This window comes from Schistocerca nitens, chromosome 3 (genome assembly GCF_023898315.1).
Source record: "Schistocerca nitens isolate TAMUIC-IGC-003100 chromosome 3, iqSchNite1.1, whole genome shotgun sequence".
Taxonomy (NCBI): Eukaryota; Metazoa; Arthropoda; class Insecta; order Orthoptera; family Acrididae; genus Schistocerca; species Schistocerca nitens.
Window position 1 is genome coordinate 590,970,904 of NC_064616.1, and position 15,574 is coordinate 590,986,477.

The 15,574-nt window shown below is 42.8% G+C and overlaps 1 long non-coding RNA gene across 1 annotated transcript in view; it reads right to left on the reverse strand.

Annotated features, from left to right (window-relative positions):
- The window catches only part of LOC126249813 (uncharacterized), a 54,279-nt gene extending 42,854 nt beyond the window's left edge, over positions 1-11,425 (reverse strand). Inside the window, exons 1-2 of the long non-coding RNA XR_007545670.1 lie at positions 11,357-11,425; positions 5,704-5,801 (exon numbers count right to left, since the gene is read on the reverse strand). This is a non-coding gene — a long non-coding RNA (uncharacterized LOC126249813). The remainder of the gene's footprint in view (positions 1-5,703; positions 5,802-11,356) is intronic.
- Between the last annotated feature and the right edge of the window lie 4,149 nt (positions 11,426-15,574).

The window sequence follows — 15,574 nt, forward strand, 5'->3', positions numbered from 1 at the left end:
TCTGGTGAGTATGGTGGATGAGGAAGATACTCGAAATGCAGGTCTGTGATTGTTGCAACTGTTGTACGGGCAGTGTGGGGCTTTGCATTGTCATGTTGCAAAAGGACACCTGCTGACAGCAATCTGCGTCGCTTTGATTTCATTGCAGGTCGCAGATGTTTTTTTTTTTTAGGAGATCTGTGTATGATGCACTGGTGACAGTGGTCCCTCTAGGCATGTAATGCTATAAAATGATGCCTTTTTCGCCCAAAAGAGAGTCAGCATAGCCTTCCCTGCTGATGGTTCTGTTCGAAACTTCTTTGGTTTTGGTGATGTGGAATGGCGCCATTCCTTGCTCCCTCACTTCGTTTCCGGTTGGTGGAAGTGAACCCAGGTTTCGTCCCCATTAACGATTCTTGCAAGGAAGCCATCACCTTCTCGTTCAAAGCGCCGAAGAAGTTCTTCACAAGCATCAACACGTCGTTCTCTCATTTCAGGAGTCAGCTGCCGTGGCACCCATCTTGCAGACACTTGGTGAAACTGGAGCACATCATGCACAATGTGGTGTGCTGACCCATGACTAATCTGTAAACATGCTGCAATGTCATTCAGTGTCACTCGGCGGTTTTCCTTCATTATGGCTTCAACTGCTGCAATGTTCTGTGGAGTCAGGACGAGGAGCATCTTCCACTGAAGTCACACCATTTGCGAACTTCCTACTCCATTTGTAGACTTTCTGCTGTGACAAACATGCATCACCGTACTGAACCTTTATTCGTCGATGAATTTCAATAGGTTTCACACCTTCACTACACAAAAACCGAATAGCATAGCGCTGTTCTTCCCTAGTGAAAGTCGCAAGTGGGGTGGCCATCTTTATACTGATACTGCGACGGTATGTGTGCATCTGCAGGCCATTCTGCACGCTGTTTGTAGCACGCTAGCCAACTTACAGGATAACGGTGCGAAATTTCGATTTGTTATTACAAATTTAAAGTTTTCATTTGACTCGTCCTTTTACATCCCATTTTCTCGACATTGGAGACAGATAGTGATATCCTTCCAAGTTTAAAGATTAATTCAATATGTTATCTAAATTTCACACACAGAAACTTATGATCTAACACACACCAAACGCAAATTCATAGCGACCACTATTTTTCACTGCAATCTTTAAGAACATCTTGCAGTAGTCCACATTAATATCGAAATATCACAATAACTATGACCATTAATGAAATGATAGGCAATTCATCGTGAAGCTGACGAATGACGCTTTAAGATATGCGCGAATCAGAGTTTGTTACCCTACAGTTTCCTTAAAAGCGAGCTTGACAGGTTACGCACCGAGCAGGCCTGGCGTTATCGTCATTGCAACTGTGCTTCCTTTCACTCCTCTGTACTGAATCAAAAGTAGCAACTAATTTTCAGCGCAGTAGTCTCATTTTGTACGGGTCCCACACACTAGAGTAACATTTTAGGATGGGTCGCAAGAGTGATTTGAAAGCAATCTCCTTGGTAGAATGATCGCATATTCGTAGTATTCTGCCAATAAACCACATTCTGATACCTGCTTTACCCATGACTGAGCTTATGTGATCTTTTCATTTCATGCCCATACTAACTGTTACACCCAGATACTTGTACCTGAAAAGTTTCAAAGTATGGGCTATTACTCAACACACACAAAATGTATATGCAGCCAACGGATAACACGAAGAAGTCACCGGCGGCATATTCAGTTGGAACGTAGAATTTGCATGTGCAATTTTCTGAACCATTTTTCTTCACTCGCACTCAGAGGAAGGACGGGAATCCTCCTGATGTACAAAGAACGAACGAATCGCATCAGTTTGCAATCACTTTTCGAACTCAGGAAGCTTTGTGACCCTTTCTCCGCTGACTTCTAGCGATCCTGAGCTACTGAAGATGCTGATAGATGTCTCTTTGTCTTTGTACCATGATCATTCGAAATGGTAACTGTTCTAGCAGATGAATTAACCCTATCAGACTCGAAATATTAAAAATTAGATTTTTTGAAGGTTCTTTCTTTTTATTGCAGTATTAGACGTACATTGGGACAGAACAATGTAAAAAAAGAAGTGTTACAAACATTAATGGAACACATGCTGGGTGGTTTCAAATGGAATCACTGGACATGAAATGTCATAATTTTTGGTGGTAAGGTAAAATGTAGTTCCTTTCTGCAGATAGGCACAGGGCTACTTAACAGAGAGCACTCTTTCATCTGATTCTGTGAAGTTTTAATACATCATCTCCAGTTTCACCGCTGCGCTCAATCTCTGAGTAAACATCAGAAAAAATCCCTTCGAAATGGCACGTCAGAATTTCCTCTCCTTTTATTCTGCAGGAATACATCATGTGAATCTGGAAATACAACAACTTGTCACAGCTGGTCATGTTGCTCTTAGAGCCACAGTTATTTGAAAAGGACCCACCACAATGCCGGCCGGTGTGGCCAAGCGGTTAAAGGCGCTACAGTCTGGAACCGTGTGGCCGCTACGGTCGCAGGTTCGAATCCTGCCTCGGGCATGGATGTGTGTGATGTCCTTAGGTTAGTTAGGTTTAAGTAGTTCTAAGTTCTAGGGGACTGATGACCTCAGAAGTTAAGTCCCATAGTGCTCAGAGCCATTTGAACCAACCCACCACAATAACTACGAAAATAAATCTATAAATTTAATTGTTATCATAATACACAGAGTATAAATTTCAACGGAGCATTTTTCTGTACCTAATCCATGCGCAAAACATGCTTGTAGAGACAAATGCAATCAAAATTCGAAGACAAAGACAATTGTGCACCGCACACAAAAATGGCCGCTATGTTTGCTCGTCTAACTGCTAAGATTTGAAACATGTGAAGTAGTTCAAGCTGCAGCTGCTAGAGAGCAGTACCTACTGGAGACGTAAAGGGCGACTACAGTTGTAGCTACTGTGCATATGCTACGAAATGAGAAAATCCTGGGTGTCTTCAAACGGAACCACATTGCCTGAAAGGGTTAAAGCAGCAGCTCGCAGTATGTCTTCATTTGGAACTTTCATTGCAATTTTGAAAGCTAGTGCTGCCTTTTCGCCCACCTCCATAGCTAAGTGGTCAGCGTCTCTGAATGGCTTGCACAGGACTTGCGTTCAGTTCCTGATAATTTCAGAGATTTCTTCTTGTTGGTAAGAATGGACAGGGGAACATTCAGCCTTGTGATGCCACTTGGGGAGCTACGTGAATGAGAATTAGCGGCTCCAAGGTCTAGAAAACCAACAATAGTTGGGAAAGTGATGTGCTAACCCCATGTCCCTCCAAGCTGCATACGAGAGGCAGGTCTGCAGCTCGTGGACTTGTGACTAGCTTTGCTGCCTGGGGATCTAGGGGTCCCGGGTTTGATTCTCGACTGGGTTGGGGATTTTCTCTGCCCCGCGACTGGGTATTTGTGTTGTCATCATCATTCGTGACAGTGGCTAGATCGGGCTGTGTAAAAGAATTGGACTGTGTAAAAATTGGAACTTTGTACGGGCGCTGATGACTGCGCAGTTGAGCGCCCCACAAACCAAACATCATCACCATCCAAATGGCACCATATTGCCGACAGTGACACAGTGGCTCGTCAGCATGATGCAGTCCTCGAGACCAGATCACGGAATTTAGTTTTTTGTATTTTTATTATTGCTACCTTTTGTCAGTGCAAACTTGCCAACTACATTCTCGTCACTTAGAGACCCATATGTATTTTATAAAAAGTGACAATAGCATCCTGATTGGTAACCGACTATTATTATTTACAGAATGAATTTTCACTCTGTTTCGAAGCGTGTGCTGATTTGAAATTTTCGGGCAGATTAAACCTGTGTGTCAGACCGTGACTCGAACCCAGGACCTTTGCTTTTCGTGGACAAAGGCTGCACCGATTGTCTTGAGCGGACAGGATTCAAAATATGCCCCAAAATTTAAGTAGGCGCTACCTCTCTCCTACCTTCTGGTGCAGTATGGAAATTCATTCTGGGAACAATTCCCTAGGCTGTGGCTATGTCATTTCTCCGCAATATGCTTTCCAACAGGGGTGATGGTCCCACAAGGTAAGCAGGAGAACTTCTGTGAAGTTTGGGATGTGGGAGAGAATGAAGTAGAAATAACGCTGTTACTAAGGGAGTCGTGAGTCACACCTGGAGAGTTCCGTCAGTATCTGTTGTAGTTGAATGGCTCGATATGTAAGTGCTAAAACTAAATGTCAAGGATCTGGAATACGATCCCCTGCTGATGCTGGGATTTTTTACTTGTTGTTTCTATCACCTCTGGCAAAAAATTTTAATGTGGCAAGTCAGTTGCTCTATGGAGAAGAGTGGACGTAAAACTAAAGCGTGGTAAGTCATTTCTAAGGTTAGAAGAGGACAAGACATATCACAGGAAATGATATTATCTTGGTTGAAGCAGACTTCATTCATTACGGCGCCTTCTTTAATAGTTCTTGCAGCATGTTGCTTTACAAACCTGGAATCAGTTCTTTTTTCAATTCAGAATTTTTTTTTAAAAGATCAAAGTGTGTAATCCCAAAGGCTCTGTTTACGTATTAATCTGACGTTGCTGTAAATGTTTAAGACTGCTTTTCTTAACAAGTTTGCATCGTCAAACTTGGCACAATTTCCTGCGATTTCCTTAATTAATACAAGTAGCTGCTTCGTACTTAAATAACAGTCAATGATATATCTAAGTGAGAAACAGATTTTTCGATGACGATTGTAGACAAAGGCATACCACCGTGATTAGTTCTTGAACTGTCCTTTTTCATAATTGTAATCGACGATTTGCCACATCATGGTCCCCATTTTGTGATTTACGATGTAGATGACACGACAATAATTACCACCCAATAAGAGACATCAGTAATGTGACGCTGTTATTTGTCAGTTGGCAGAAAGGATAAATCACCATTTCGTTTACCAGCCATGTCATCTCCACCTTATATACTACAAGCAACGATAAGAGATATCAACTTTTGTATTAAATGAAAGTTTTCTGTGAAAACTGATTACAAATGGTTCAAATGGCTCTGAGCACTATGGGACTCAACTGCTGAGGTCATTAGTCCCCTAGAACTTAGAACTAGTTAAACCTAACTAACCTAAGGACATCACAAACATCCATGCCCGAGGCAGGATTCGAACCTGCGACCGTAGCGGTCTTGTGGTTCCAGACTGCAGCGCCTTTAACCGCACGGCCACTTCGGCCGGCAACTGATTACAAAACCACACGAAATTCCCATCCTGCATACCCACTTTCGCGCAACGAAATATGCCCAGTGAAATTAACTAGCAGACCTAAGAACGGCTCAACCTCAGGAACTAAAATAGAATAAAATAAACATCCCCATAAAACACTGTTTAAAACCGTAGGTACTTCATTTTCATGTGTAGCTGTGGAATGAAATTAAAATCACAAATATGTTGATGTTAACTTCAATGATAGTGTTTTGTTTGACTGATTCCAAATTTGTGACGTTTCTAGTGGCTGTCTTGCAGCTATCTGTAACTGTCATAATTTATCCCCACTACTGCACTTCCTTTTACAAGTGTACGGAAGCAAATTGTTCACCATCACACGCTGAATAACAATCGTACAACATTACAAAAAAATTTTCACTCGTGTACCATAAACAAAGAAAAACTGAATCGGTGCTTATTGATATTCATCGTGAATATCCTGCCGCTGGTTACCTGGTACCGTTGTTTAATCTGCTTTACTGCTGCCATTCCATGGTGAAAATTTCCATTCCTCTTCTTTCGTAGCTCCAGTTGGCTTCTTGTCAACATTACTGAAAAAAAGAAACAAAAAAAAAAGAATGGAAACGGGACAGATGGAAAAAAAGAAGTAAACCGTTTATTATTTCAAATGTAATTGCAATAATTGTTGATGTCCATTATAATTATCCGGGCTGTTATGCCGTGGTCGGTTGATGAATTCTGAGGTGATTCCCAACGTTTCGTCTCCGACTGCGGGAGACATCTTCAAGGGGGTCCGTAGCTTGATGGTCCAACACACACACTGGCTCGCTACTGACTGCCGCTAAATTCCGTGTCCGCGCGCCCCCGCGCCGCGGCGTGACGTCACGTGTTTTGAAAACGTCAGTGCAATTGGCCGCTGTCCGTCGCCGTCGATCGCCGTTGCCATCACCCAGTAGTGGACGAGTGGTACACATCTTCTTTAACACCGGCATCCATATACCGTTTAATTTGACGCCCTCCTCCTTTCGGTTGAAATTATTTGGGTGTTTAGCGATTTCGATTGCCTCCCTGTAGAGCCTTTCGTAGTATCCGCTCGTGGCCGCTAGTACTTGCCAGCCAGGGAACCACAATATTCGTTTCGAGGAGACGCAAGTACTAGCGGCCACGAGCGTATACTACGAAAGGCTCTACAGGGAGGCAATCGAAATCGCTAAACACCCAAATAATTTCAACCGAAAGGAGGAGGGCGTCAAATTAAACGGTATATGGATGCCGGTGTTAAAGAAGATGTGTACCACTCATCCACTACTGGGTGATGGCAACGGCGATCGACGGCGACGGACAGCGGCCAATTGCACTGACGTTTTCAAAACACGTGACGTCACGCCGCGGCGCGGGGGCGCGCGGACACGGAATTTAGCGGCAGTCAGTAGCGAGCCAGTGTGTGTGTTGGACCATCAAGCTACGGACCCCCTTGAAGATGTCTCCCGCAGTCGGAGACGAAACGTTGGGAATCACCTCAGAATTCATCAACCGACCACGGCATAACAGCCCGGATAATTATAATGGACATGATATTTCCGGCCGTGAAAGTTTACATTTTAGTAATAATTGTTGATACATTTATCCCACTAGGAGCCACAATGCCTTCATGGAAAAATGTTTGCAGTTGCCTACGGGCCCCAGGCACGCACCTCTTCATCCGAAGCAAACTAACGCCCACGAATGTCTTTCTTCAGGGCTTCAAAAATATGAGAATCGCATGGGGAGAGACAGGACTGTATAGAGGATGTGTAAAGGCTTCCCAACAAAACGTCTGCAGCTTACTCGAAACAACCTTGACAACACGTGGGCATTAGTTGTACTATTCCCTTCTTAGTGCAAGTGAGATACGAGATACCAGGAGCATTTAAGCCACAAATGAAATCAGAGGTGGTTCGAGAGGATCTTTCCACATAAATGACTTATCATTTGGCGCCCTCCCCCTCCCTCATTTTCCCTCTTACACTTTCAGCTGTCAGTTTTCGCTACTAACTGTGAAACGCAGTATATACATATATCGCACGTGGGCAACCCTGGTTTCCCAAGCGGCCACTACAGTTGTGATATGTCCTCTACAGAAATCGTAAAAGTTGTGGCGCCTTTGGCTCCACTCTCAGCTTTGGCGCACCTCTCAGCTTGTGTTTCTTGTGCCTTAAACCGGCCCTGAATTAAGTACCCAATAGCAGTAGCATTTCGCCATAAGTACCGTATTAAGACAAATGTCACTAGAATCACTTGTTGCTACAACGAAGTGGTTCTGCTCCAACATGTTTATATGTAACCCAGATAAGACCCTCCATTCCTGCTAAACGTTTGACATTTCATATCAACTCCAAGTTAACCTGGGCAAAAGAATATCAAGTGTAGCATACCTAACATGGAAGCAGAAAGACATACTTGTTTCTGAATATCTAAGATTGACATACCTTGGACTGTTCCAGTCTTACATTTGCTATGGACTGATATTATGGGGGTGATACATTGAGGGAAAAAAAGACACAAAACAATTATGTTGGGCTCCGGGCCAGTTAATCACAGTAATATGGAGCTGATTATGAATAAAAATAAACTAAGAGACCCCAAACATGTGGCTAGTTCTTTCAACCATTATTTCTCTGATACAGCACAGCAGTTAATAAACACACACCTTGACAAACAGCCTGCCAGTCTCTCAGATAAAAAAATTCATCCAAACACATTATTCGTGTATCCAGCAACTCCTGAGGAACTGTCAAGTATCCTAAAAGATTTACCTAATAAATATTCAGTGGGTTCTGATGAGATAACAGATGCTATTATCAAAGTTAGCGCAACATTTATTGTGCAACCAGTAACAGACATAGTAAATTCATCTCTTGAGTGTGGTGTGTTTCCAAATAATCTAAAAACTGCAAAAGTAACATCTTTGCATAAGAAGGCGCAAAAAGTGATATTGCGAATTATAGGCCAGTTTCAGTATTCTCAGGCTTCTGCATAATTATGGAGAAAATGTTCCTTAGAAGATTAACAGTTTTCTTAGATAAATAGAGGCTGGTAAGTGACTCCCAACATGGGTTCAGAGCTGGAAAGTCAACTCAGACAGCAAATTTTGCGTTCTTAAATGAACTATTAAAAGCAGTGGATGATAAGCAACATATATCTGGGATACTTCTGGATCTAAGTAAAGCCTTCGATTTTATTGATCATGTCATTCTCGTGTGTAAAATAAGTAATTATGGAATTAGAAGCCAGTCTGAAAAGTGGCTGTAGCTGTACCTCAGTAACTGTCAGCTCATTACAGAAATAAAACTCAAAGATAGTGTAACAGAAAAAATTCTAGTTTTTACAGTGAAGAGGAGAAAAATTAAGTATGGAGTCCCACAAGTGTCAGTTCTGGGACCTGTCCTAGTTCTGCTGTATATAAATGACTTGGATAGTAAAATACATAATGGAACCACTGTACTCTTTACAGATGACACTAATATTCTAATTAAATCACAGAATGAGGAAAATCTGCAGAAGGCTGCAATATCAGTTATGCATATCTTAATGCACTGGTTCAGAACCAATAGGCTCATCATAAATTCTGAAAAAACTGTGGCAGTTAACTTTCACACCACACAAAACCTGCATCCTGCAAATCCTGTTTTCGCTATTGAAGGAAAAAATGTATTGAAGGTCAGTGATACAAAATTTCTAGGCATTCATGTTCAGGCAGATCTCAAGTGGGAGGTGCACCTAAACAATTTAACCCTTTGAGTCACACAAATACTTTTGGACTTGATATGCACTGAAATTTGATCTTATCCTTCTTTATTGCATTACTGGAGAACATGACAATTTTTCAAAAATTTTCTTCATTTTTATAAAAAATATACATAGGTGGTTTCACTATGAAATCTCTGTGATGCAAGGGGTTGTTCAATGTCTTTCAAAAATCCACAAATTTTTAATTTTCAGTATTTTATTAAATTAATGTTACATTTCCTTTCATACATATTTTTATAAACTTATGTCCCAAAAAAGTTTTTTGTTTAATGAAAAATTTTAAAGTACATTACATACAATGCTTGTTTTCTACTTTTCATGGTACTCCAAAAAACAGATTTTTTTATCTGTTAGGCTCAATCCGACATCACATACTTTGCATGACCATTTGGTCCTATGAGGCTGCTTTTTTGAACTATAATTTGCACAGCGTTTCGATTTGCTATGAACAGGAATATGGGGTTCATTGGATTCTCTTTTATCCACAGAGAATTTTATTCTAAATGTCTTCTTAGATGATGATGACCGGGAAATTGCTTTCCTTTTCCTGCCAGAAGAAATGCTGCCTTGCCCAAACTGACCTACTACTTGTATCCTAAAATCTTTTAACTTCAGTGGTATTCCTCCACTTTTTATTTTATATATGACATAGGTATTCACGACAGTGACGTCCAAGAAATGGAAAAATATTCTGGGCCACCACTTCTTGCTTTTCTTGTGTAATTCATAAGTTGATTTGAGCATGTCTGCTTTGCCAACATAACCCATTGAAGTATTGTAGTCACATATGACTTTCAGACATTTTATTGCTTCCTGAGAGCCATCTTTTTTTCTTCAGTTTAGTGTGGCTTCTTGGTTTGGATTATGGAAGTTTAAGAGAAACAGAACAGGTTTTTTTTCCATACATTTATTGCAGGTTACTCCCTCCCAATTCCTCCACTCTGATTCTCCACGAGTATAATATTTATCAGATTTAAAATATTTTGGCAAGTGTTTAATTGCACAACAGGCATATAGTTTATCTAAATAGAAGGTGTCTGAACAATGGTACTGATGTAAAATAGTTGTCTACATAGATTTCATACCCTGATCTACCAGTGGTCTTGTCAACTCTCCCACCTAGGTCCTTTTCTACCTGGGTTCCATTTTTCCCTGTGTAGATTTGAAACTCTCAAATATACCCCATTTTTCCGCCCTTACTCACACATTGTAACCCCTTTTTTATGGGTTTCTGTGGCGTATACATTTTCATAAATGATCGCCCTTTGATCTTAATCATTGACTCGTCAGTGCTTTGTTTCTTAGATAGCTTGTGACAATTTTTGTAGATTGTGGAGAGAGAATTTAGCAATGGTTGTAGTTTATATAGTTTGTCATAATCTGCTGATCCCCTCTGTGGTTGTTTTTCGTTGTTAGAAAGGAGACACACAAATCTATTTAATGGCATTCTTTGGGCAATGTCTTCATCCCACAATGCTGGGAAAGATTACCAGTAATCCCTAAACCTAGGTTGTGCTTTTACACCCATAAGTAAATTAAGAGATGAATACACTAAGCAGATTCAGAAGGATGTAGGCTGCAGTAGGTACTGGGAGATGAAGAAGCTTGCACAGGATAGAGTAGCATGGAGAGCTGCATCAAACCAGTATCAGGACTGAAGACCGCAACAACAGACAACAAGTAAATTAATACCTAAAAACACTTTCATCTCATCTATATTTGTAGGGTGGGGATTGATGCCACCAATCTTTTGCATAGCATATAAATTTGTCTGATTCGTAAAAAGTTCAAGGAAAAAGTCAACTGGGGAAGAAAGATTATCGAAATTGGGCGAAGGCCCAGTTTCCTACACAAACTTTACATGATCATTATCACCGAACTCATGTGCCCACTTTGGTTCTGTAAAGTCTTGGGTGGAAGGAAGAAGATCACTGACATCAGCTGAAGCTTCAGAAACTTCTTTCTCAGCTGCTAAAAAAAGGTAAGGGTGTGGGGACTTCCTGTCCAAGAACCTGAGTAATACCCTCCAGATTACCATCTTCATTCTCTTCGATTCTGACAAATCGCTTGGGATATACTCAAAAAGCACGTTGTAGACACTAGCCTCATCTAATTCCCCCAAGGTATCTTTTACCCATCTAAATAGAGGTAAAAGTTAAATAACTTACTGTATTTGTGAATAGAAGCTTTGTATGGTAAAGGTATCATATTAGCATAGTGGTTCCACAGCGAAACCACCAACATTTGTGCTTCTCATTGGTGCTTCTCATTGTTTCAAATAATGTGCTACATTCAAACTTTAGACATATTTTCAATCTAGAACATATGTCGTAGCGTGTATCAAAATTTTACTTACATTGAATAAAGTACAGCATCTGAATAACACATAACAATGTCTCTGAATCACAGTATGTCGCACTTGCACGGAAAACACGGGTTGAATGCAGGTTCGCGCTCGCAGCGTTGCTCTCTCAAGATTTGTTGAGTTAGTTAATCGAAAATCCGCTAGAGTGCACCACAAACAAGGGTGAGACTGTTTCACAGTGAGTCACCTAAACCGCAAAGGGATACAATGCAGCAAAAAGTGGTTTCACAGTGAAACCACTGTGACACAAAGGGTTAAATAAGAGACTGAATTCACTAGCATATGCTGTTAGGATCCTCACTCAGAATACAAGCTGCTCATCAGTGCTGACATTGTATCATTGTAGTATACAGTCGCTACTTATGTACAGAATAAATTCTACAAAAACATTTAAAACACAGAAAAAGATCCCCTTCTCCATAACGATCGCCCCCTTCCTGACAACCTCAGTAAGGCCAACCACTTCGCTTCCCACCTTTCCGAGGTCTTCTCCATCCCTGATGATCCCCACTTTGATTATTCTCTTTTCCCCACGGTCATGGAACGTGCCGATACCTCGGTCGCTCCACTTGCTCCTAGTCTTCAGTACTTGGGGCAGTTGCCCCCCTCCGACGTAAACACTCCCATCACAGCACAAGACATTAAACTTATCCTCCGGTCCAAATGCAACACGGCCCCTGGTCACGACTGTGTCACCTACCGTCACCTTCGCGAAAGCCCCTATTCCTTCCTGACTGTCCTCACCCATCTCTATAATGTTGTCCTCTCTACTGGCTTCTACCCTGACCTGTGGAAGACCTCCCGCGTCCTCTTATTCCTCAAACCCAACAAACCCCCTTCTGCTGCCTCTTCCTATCGTCCCATCTGCCTCACCTCCGTCTTCAGTAAGGTCTTTGAATCCATCCTCTCCCGCCGTATCCATCAGCACCTTGCTCAGCACCACCTCCTCCCCCTTACCCAGTGTGGCTTCTGACCCTCCTTCTCTGCTGACGACCAACTCCTCAACCTTGTTCACCTTCTGTCCCTCCAGCTCAACTCCCGTCGCTCCGCCATTTTTGTTTCCCTTGACCTCCAAAATGCCTATGACCGTGTATGGCATCCCAGTCTCCTCTTTAAACTCCAAACCTACGCCTTGCCTATCAATTTTGTCCGTCTGGTCGCTTCCTTCCTCTCGCACCGTCCTTCCTATGTCACCCTCCACAACACCAACTCCCGTATCTTTTATCCCACGGCTGGCGTCCCCCAAGGTTCTGTCCTCTCCCCTCTCCTTTATCTCTTGTATACAGCTGATAGGCCCAAGCCACCCCCACCAGTCCACCTTCTCCAGTATGCTGATGACACCGCCTTCCTGGCTCTCTATCCTACCCTTCAACGGTCTCAACGTACCCTCCAAACCCACCTTAACCAGTTCACCACTTGGTGTAACCAGTGGTTCCTCCGTCTCAACCCCTCCAAAACCCAGGCAATCATCATAGGCCGCACCACTCGCTCCTTTCGCCTCCATGATTTCTACCTCACCCTTTATGGTCGTCCTATCCAACTCACCCCCACCCTGAAATACCTTGGCCTCACCCTTGACCGACACCTCACCTGGACCCCTCATCTCCTGACCATCCAGCAGAAAGCCCATTCCCGCCTCCGCCTTCTGAAACTCCTGTCTGGCCGGACATGGGGATTGCATCCTTCTACCATCCTTCACACCTACAAATCCCTCATCCGTCCTATCCTCTGTTATGCCAGCGTTGCCTGGATCTCCGCCCCCACCCGCCTTTACAAGGCCCTCCAAATCCTTGAACGCCATGCGCTCCGCCTTGCCTTCCGTATCCGCCTTCCTTCCCCCACACGGCTCCTGTATGAACTGATCCCCTTCCCCCACCTCCTCCTGTTCCTCCAACATCTCCGCATCCTTTACATTGTTCGCAGGCTTGATCCCCCCCACCCTCTGGTTTCCTCCTTCCTCTCCACCCCCCGCCCGTTGCCACGCCTCTATCGCTGTATCCCTCCCTCTCTCCACCTCCACACCATCCATCTCCTTCATCAGGGCAATTTCCAACGCCTACCCCTCCCGGATGACGAACTTCGCCGTGACATCTACCCTTCCTTCCAACTATAACCTAGCCTTGTTCCCCCCCCTCTCTCCCCGGGGCCCCCTTTTCCTCTTTCCTCCTTCTCCCAGAGCGGATTTTCCTCCGTCCCCTGCTCCCCTGAGACCCTGCACCCCATACTTGCCTCTCTCCTTCCCCCATCCCTCCCTACCTGGCCCTCTTCCGCGCGCCCCCCGCTCACCTCCCCCATCTCTTCCCCTCCCTCCCTTATTCAGGTCTCCCTCATCTCCTAGCACCTGGCAGATCCTCTGTATTGCTCTTCATCAGTGTGCCACATCAGTGTTGTTTAGTGCTGTTTCTCGTGTGCGTCAAGAGGTGTGCTTTTAATTGTGTCCTGCCTTGAGGTTCGCCGTCAGTGTTACGTTATGTGCTATGCCATCCGTCGCTACCTTTATGCTCCAGTCATACTGTGCCTTGTGTTCTTTTAACCGTCGCAGTGTGTGGCTTTTTGTGTGTGCTACTTTTAAACAGTTTTTTTTTATCTCCATTTTACAGTCACCCCGTTTTTTGTCTATTGTCTTCCATTATGTTCCCCTTTTTTATATCTATGTTCAACTTATTCTCTCCTTTGCTGTTTTTAAATGTCTTCTATTGTTTTGTTCTATGTCTTTCGGCTGAAGAGCAGCGCCCATGCTGCTGCCAGCCCGCCCCCATGGGGAATTGAAATACAATTAAAAAAAAAAAAAGATTATCAGGGTGATAAAAAACCTAAATACAAGGATTCCTGTAAAAACCTTCCTGAAACTCTCAAAATATTGCGGCTGCCTTGCTTGTGTATATACGACATACTGATTTTCACAAAAGGGAGCATCTTAAAAAAGGAAAACCTCTTCAGACAAAAAAAAGGTTCAAATGGCTCTGAGCACTATGGGACTTAACTTATGAGGTCATCAGTCTCCTAGAACTTAGAACTACTTAAATCTAACTAACCTAAGGACATCACACACATCCATGCCCGTGGCAGGATCAAACTTGTGACCGTAGTAGCTGCGTGGTTCCGGACTGAAGCGCCTAGAACCTCTAGCCCACAACAGCTGGCAAAGAGGAAGCGGTTTATGTTAACTCACATTGGTGGCTGGTCATGTAAAGCAGAGCCAGAGGCTCTGCCTTCCAAAAATACGTTTGTTCTGCTCGAGGTCTGGATTACAAGATAGAGAGGCAACTGTGTTCCGCACCGCCAAACACTCCAGCATCCACACATGTGACCTGTATCCCACGCACGCTATTGACTAAAACGAATGGCGTGAATTCGCTTGCAGTTTCAACAGAGGTCTCAGGGTGTCTCTTGTCAGCAGCTTTAACTGGACAGAACTGCCTCAGTTTTGCAACTTGTGTCACGTAGATACAGCGTAAGTTACTCTGGGAGAAAACTTGTAAAGATTTCACTGGGCCTTTGAAATAATTTTTTTTTAATCAAGTCCCCTAAAATATTCCTTGACTGGCTCCCACCCTGTACATACCTTCCCCCTACCAGAGAAGTGGTATTGTTTACAAAACTGTGTCAGTCACTCCTGGGAAAGATGGTTTGCCCTAGTAGGGCCTTAATACTATGGGAGGGATCTGTTACAATATTTCATTTAGTGTATGTAAGTGGGAGGGGACTTACATGCAGTTAAGTTTATCAAATTTCATGAGTTAAGAAATTAGTAAAATATTAACTATTCAAATTACAATACAATATCTCCTGTAATAGTTGTTGAAATCATCACTGTCCATATAATCAGGTCTTAAAACACACGATGTTAAAATCACACCAGAAAGCTTCACAAAAGAGGAATAAACTATTTTAGTTCCTGTTAGGTTCAGGAAAAAAAATTGTTATTAATCTGCTGTTGCAGTTCAAACTCATCGTCATACGGAGTAGATGGTGGCTGAACTGAATCAGCACCAATCTTTTAATGATTTACAGGCGTTGATTGTATTATTTGGCAAATATTAATCTCATTGCTAGATAGTGGAACTAATACCAAAAATAAAATGCATCAAAAACATGGCAGAATACACAGTTCTAGGATAATCAAAGTATTTGGGGTAAAAAAAAAAAAAAACGTAAATCAGCTTAGTGCAATCATTAACATCTGACCTGGGTGAGAACTGGGCGAAG